Source organism: Vicia villosa, linkage group LG3 (genome assembly GCF_029867415.1).
Source record: "Vicia villosa cultivar HV-30 ecotype Madison, WI linkage group LG3, Vvil1.0, whole genome shotgun sequence".
Lineage (NCBI taxonomy): Eukaryota > Viridiplantae > Streptophyta > Magnoliopsida > Fabales > Fabaceae > Vicia > Vicia villosa.
The window spans coordinates 205718378-205725167 of NC_081182.1; the positions used below are offsets into that span (position 1 = coordinate 205718378).

Below are 6790 nucleotides of genomic sequence, written 5' to 3' on the forward strand. Positions count from 1 at the left end.
TTGATTCCCACATTGTGTACGAATGGAACCTAACAGGGTAGAGACCTGTGATGTTGTACGGACCATGTGAAGTGACGATTCATGGAGAAAGGCCCATGAGTCCGAATCTATTTCGTATGTTAAGATTTTTCTAGAGGATCCATGACTCGTACCACCTCCTAGACGTAGAATGGGACGGGAATAGAGGGATACCTTGGTAACGGTTTCCGATTGGTATTATTGTGTTAAGTTGTAGAACTCTAAGTATGTTTCCATATAATGTTAGTATGTGAACTCAAGGTCTAGTTCCTTTGTTATGACTTGAGATTTCATAGGCTAGAACCTTGTAAAGCCGAGAGGATCCATAAGATAGGGAACTCACTGAGATTATTTTATCTCACCCCACTATATATTGATTTCAGGTACTACAGATTCCGCGAAGGGTAAGGAGAAAGCATTTTGACTTTCCTTATGTCTTCTGTTCTTTTGGCATGGCGAAGCTTCCGTTGTGGAGTTCTTTTTGGGATCATTGTTTGATCTAGTTCTTAGTATTTTGTTTTGAACATCTTGTATATATTATGCCATTGTGGAGAACTTTTGTATTAGGACATTAATGTGTATAATGTGTTGATTAGGAACTTATTGTATTTCAGTACCGAATACTTGGATTCATGTATACATATATGCTTTGACGTATGTATTTATATATGGGTCTTACAAGGATCAATCTCAATAATGATATTATGAAAGTCCACCGTAGTAGCAAAATGCAGTCCTTCATAAACACTCCACGACTCAACCATATACACACTACAAATACCAAGACATTTTGAAAAACCTCCAAACCACTCACCTGCATCTCCTCTAATAATACCTCCACAACCAACTTTCCATAAAGAGTCTTTAGCTCCATCAACATTGATCTTAAATAAATAACAAAATTTGAAACAAGGCATGAACAATAAGGAGTGGAAATGCAGTATGTATTTTTCGATGTCTTCTTATTTGCATAAGTATAAGGGTACTATTGTCTTTTTGTTAGAATAATGTAAACCTAATTGTTAGTCTACTAGTATATATATACTATTGTGAAGAATAGAAACGGAGGCCAATCATATTTCCGCCGCTCACACCGATACTCTCTCTTTTGATTAACCAATCTCTTTCCATTTGAAAAGGAGACCATGGGCAATCAAATCTCTTCTTTTTAGAACCACGAACAATAGAAAACTGGATCCAAAAAAAATTAAGAAATAAAGAATGAGATGCTATCATCTTCCTCTTCATAATTTTGCTTTGATTGCTACTGTTCATCATCATATAAATCATAAAACAACACACCTCACTCTCCAAAATAATAAAATACCCTTGCACCCTCACCATGAAAGTGGCATTTTTACTTCAAAGTTCAAATCCAAATCTCTAAACCGTGAAAACCATAAACTCTCCCTCTCCACTGTTTTGCTTTTTCCCGTGACAAAATCACCTATATGTCCGACCAACTCAAGCTCAACACCATCCCACTGTAATTATTAGATTTTACTTTTTTTTTTTAAATTTTTTGTTGTTGTTGTTGAAGTCTTTGTTTTTTTTTTATATATAACTAAAACATAAAAATAATAATTAATATTTTATTAAGATTAGATTTTTCTTTATAAAAAAATCATAAAAAATACTTGTTTTATTTTATTTTTTCAATATTTTTAAAAGACCAAAAATATTTATCTTTTAGTATTTTCTTTTTATGTTAAAAATATTAAAAAGATTTTCTTTTAGTTAGAATTAATTTTGTTTGAATTAATGATATCTTCATGTTTCATTTGTTAACTTGGGACTTTTGATTTGATTGTGACATATTGGCTTTGACCCCTTGATTTGGATTTTCTTATTTCATTCATTTCAGGCTTTGAGTTGTTTCTCTGTTATCTCTGGTTTTATCTATTTGTTTAGGCTTGTATTTATATCTTTGTGTATATATCTCTTAGTCTATTTTTATATTTGTCTCCCCTGAACTCTTTTAAAATAAAAGGATATATTAAGAATTGCAATATTTATGCCCGAATTCGTGTAAAAAATGGTGGAATGTGATGATTTCGATGATTTAAATTTAATATATCCTAATAAAGAATGATAATATTTTCAAATTTTTTTGCCCTCACTTATCTCGTGTGAAAGAAAATTGTGTGGTAGTTGAAAGCATTATTTATGCTACCTGCCTCATAAGCCTGCCTCATAAGCTGTGTAATGGCATGTGCCTCAAGGTACCAAACTGTCCAACTGTTCCTTTCCATATATATTCAAATCTTTGGGCCACCGGTATCACTGCACTTTTCAAAATGTAGTTTTGTCTCTTTTGGTCCCATTTCAACAAAATTAATAATCTATTCATGTAGTTCTTATTTCTCTCCATCATTTCATAGTAATTAGAAGTGCTTTGAAAATAACAGCTCCCAATGCAGTGCATATCATGGATGAAAAAAGCAGATAAGTGCTTTCAAGGTGAATTTCTATTTAAAATATTTAAACTAATTAGTGCTCTAATTTCAGGAATTGACAGGAAATAAGTATAATTGTTCTGCTTTGAGGAAAACCAATACTATGGTTGAGCATTGCAAGCAAGTGCGAGTTATTGAAGATAATGAAGTTGTGCATATCAAGGTAGATACAACAGCCTTCCTTTTCAATAACGCGCTTATGTGTTTTTATGTCTATTGTACTTGTACGAATAATATAATTTGTAAAGGGTTGTTTCAGGGTGGTGGGGTTTATTTTTTATGTTTGAGTATGACATGGGATAACTTGCCTCTTCTTTCTCCAGCGCTTTTTCCGTGCGACGAGCACATTCTTTTCTTGAAATGGAGATAGAAAAAATAAACAAAGTTCATTATGAACACTATATGCAAAAGAAAATCTTTGAGCAAGCTAATTCTTTAATAACCACAATGAGGGGCAGGCTTATACGCGGGGATCTAGCTAATCCAAGTCTATTTAGTTAGGTGGTCTATTCAAGGTTCATATAAATGCTGGTGTTGAGATTGGTGTGCCAAGTACCAAGGTATGTGTTGAAATTAAAGGATATTGTATTCTTTATTTTTAATATTGCCCTACTGTTTTCTTAACCAACGGGCTACTCTCACTCTTGCAATTACTATAGGCATACACAAGCCAAATAGTAGCGATGGCCATGCTGTCTATCGCAATAGCAAGCGATAATATTTCCAACAAAGCAAGAGAAACTATCATCGACGGTCTTCATGACCTGCCAAGTGATTTTTTTATGAATTACTTCGTATTTGTTTTTAATATCGCCCTACTATTTTCTTAACCAACGAGCTACTCTCACTCTTGCAATTACTACAAGCATGCACAAGCCAAATAGTAGTAATGGCTATGTTGTCTGTCGCAATAATAGGGGATAATATTTCCAACAAAGCAAGAGAAACTATCATCAACGATCTTTATGACTCACCAAGTGAGTTTTTGATGAATTACTTCAAAATACTGTAGAAACTAGGAAGTGAAACATAAAGTAGCTCTGGAGAAGTTGTGGAAGTAATCTTATTTAAATTTTGAATTGTAGACAAAGTCAGCGAGGTCCTGAAGCTTGATAAAGAGGTGAAGAAACTAGCAAATTTATTGATTGTTGAAAAGTCTCTTCTTGTCCTTGGGAGGGGATGTAACTATGCGACTGGAGGGAGCTTTGAAACTACACGGAATGGCATGTCTGCATAGTTATGGGATACTCGCAGGCGAAATGAAGAACGACTTTTTGGCATCTGTCGATGGAGGTTTCATGATTGTTATTGCTACAAGCGATAATTGCTTCAGGTTGGCAGCAAACATCAATCTGTCATACAACAACTTCATGCCCACCCACATCGTTTCATACTTGTGTTCAAAAGGGGATGCTGATTCTGTTTGCCTGGTAAGAAGTGCAAGACATTTGAAGTTCCAAATGTTGACGAGTGTCTTCAACTTGTTATAAATGCAGTTCCGTTATAGGTATCTTTTTATTCTATTTTTTTGGTCTTCAACCTGTTATAAATGTCGTTCCGTTACAAGTTGGATGACAACTGAATTGGTATATTTGATAGCAACAACCTATAATGTGGTATATGCTCCGTTAACAAATATCAATGACAACTTTTATGACGATACTTGTGTCCCCTTTCATGGGAAAAGACTGTCTGAAGAAAAAGTTATCGTAACAGGTCATATGTTCGGAAACCACCTTGGGAAGGTTATTATTATTTTTTTAAATTTTCTTTTGTTAGCTTTTAAAACTTATTACAGTATATTATTTTTTAATATTATGCTGTTGTTTATTAATATTTTGTTACTTTTAGGTTCTTTTAAAACAATCTAATCCCATGTCCAACTTCAATATGCAACAACCCTATTTTATTTACTAAGTTGGAACGAAGAAATTGGTGTCATATTTTTCAAAAATCTAAAACATTTCAACAAAAGTATAGTCATACCATCAATCACCGAGTAGAGAAAACGAAAGAGAAGAAAGAATATCCCTTGAAATAATCTGAAACTTAAGAAAAAGAAGACAAACACTTACAATTTAAGAGATCAAGTCTGCAACTCATCTAAAACTCATCTAAAACCATGAAAGATGGTGGCACAAGAGTGGAGTTGGATAATGTGAAGAGAAAAAAACTTCATTGTTTATACACACTAAGACCAGAGTACAAAATCAACCCAACTATGTCGATGCAATGATTCAATTACCTCGACATAATTGAATTGTTTTTTTGTAGTCAGGGCTTATAGTGGGTAAAAATGGAAGTTTCTTTCTCTTCACATTATCCAATTTCACTCCTTTGCGACCATCCTTCATAGTTTGAGATGAGTTGCTGACTGAATCTCTCAAATTGTAAGTGGTTGCCTTCTTTCTCTTAAGTTTCATACTGACTATTCTTTCTTCTCTTTAGTTTTCTCTATTCAGGAATTGGTGATATGACTATGCTTTCATGTTGAAATGTTTTAGATTTTTGAAGAATATTGCACTAATTTCTTTGTTGCGGTGAACAAAATATTTGCATATTACAATTGGGCATAGGATATGGTTGTTTTAAAAGAACCTAAAAGGCAACAAAATATTAACAAACAATATATTATAATAACGTTTTCAAGCATAATATTAATAAATAGTATACTGTAATAACGTTTTCAAAGCCAAGAAAATAAAATGTAAAAAATTATAAACTTCACAAAGTGGTTACCAAACACATAGCTATTACGATAACTTTTTCTTCGAACGGTATTTTTCTATGAATGGGGACACAAGTATCGTCATGAAACTTAGCATTGATATTTCTTAACTGAACATATACCATATTATAAGTTGTTGCTATCAAATACCCTATTCAATCTAATTAAGTTCCAACTTTATATTATAAGTTGTTGCTATCAAATACCCTATTCAATCTAATTAAGTTCCAACTTTATTCCATTCAAAAAATTTAAATCATCGTCATTCTTTATGATATTCACCATAATTATTATTATTCAACTCCTCTAACATATTTCCTAACCATTACTTAAAATAGTGTGGTTTTAATGGTTCTTGTTCTTTCTTTTTAAGTTTTTAATTACTATTTTTTTTTGGTTACAATTAATTACTATTTTAATTTTGATTTGCTATGGTAATAATCTGCTTGCTAATTTAATTATGGCTTTAATGGATAGATTGTTGGAGATGTTTGGTGTCTTCTTCGGTCAAAGAATAATTAATTGCCTTTATTTTTTTACAAGAACAAACTTAACTCATATCATTTTTTTAATCTTTAAAGCAAAGTTTTCTTGATAGACAATATTGTTTTAGATTTATTATCAATCTATATAATTTTCCTATTTTTTTTTGTTAAACAGTGGATAATTTGGTCTAGTCCTTTTTCTTTTCAAAATTGCCATTCAATAACTATATACTTTTTATTCCTTTTCCTAACTTTGAACTTTTGGGTCATGCTAACTAGTACTTCGGTTGCAAGAATTTTAAATAATGAAATGTTTAATATTCATTTCACACATACAATATATATATTTTTTAATACATTGAATAAACATACTTTTGAAAAAAATCATCTCTATAATCTTTTAAAGAGTGTTTAACTTACCTTTTTAATTTTTTAATTAATATTTCAAAAACACTCGTTAGTGTTTTCCTAACTTTTTATTACCATTTTTTGTTAGAAAAACTCCCGTGTAATAGTTATTTCATTTTCTTATTTATGCAATTTAACATAATTTTATTCTCATTCTGCTTTCTAATCTACAATATAAGAAAGCTTTATGATCTGGAAAGTACTTATTTGCCCCTTTGTTTTCTACTTCAGCCACGTGGATGTCTCGGTTGTAATTCTATGTTCTGCTCACTTCACGTTTCCTTTTCTTCAACCTTTTCTTTTCTTTCATTTCACCAAACCTAACACTTTCATTTTCCATATATTTTAATACTACTATCTTCTTTCTTGGAAACACAAATATAGTCTTTTTTCATTATTACATCAGAAAATTCTCTTTGCTATTTCTTCTTCTTCTTTGAAACAAACCCTAAAAAAACAATGAATAACCATCACCACCTCTGTCACATACTTCATATTTCTTCTACAAATATTTGTTTATTATCTATGTTTTTAATAACTAACTCAGTTTTTTGTTTCATTTTTTCAGTTGCTATTCATCACTCTTAACCAAAGTTTCTCTTCTCATGCATCTTTCGGATTTGAAATCAAAACCATCGGATCTGAAATCTATAGAGATGGATTCAAAGGTGGAGCTACTTTTCATAAATGTTTTG

General features: G+C 31.6%; 1 long non-coding RNA gene across 1 annotated transcript; it reads left to right on the forward strand.

Moving 5' to 3' along the window:
- The first annotated feature begins 1096 nt into the window (after positions 1–1096).
- Positions 1097–5312, forward strand: LOC131657192 (uncharacterized). Its single transcript, XR_009300525.1, has 3 exons — positions 1097–2637; positions 2798–3034; positions 3560–5312. It is a non-coding gene; the product is annotated as an uncharacterized LOC131657192 (long non-coding RNA).
- Positions 5313–6790: the final 1478 nt, after the last annotated feature.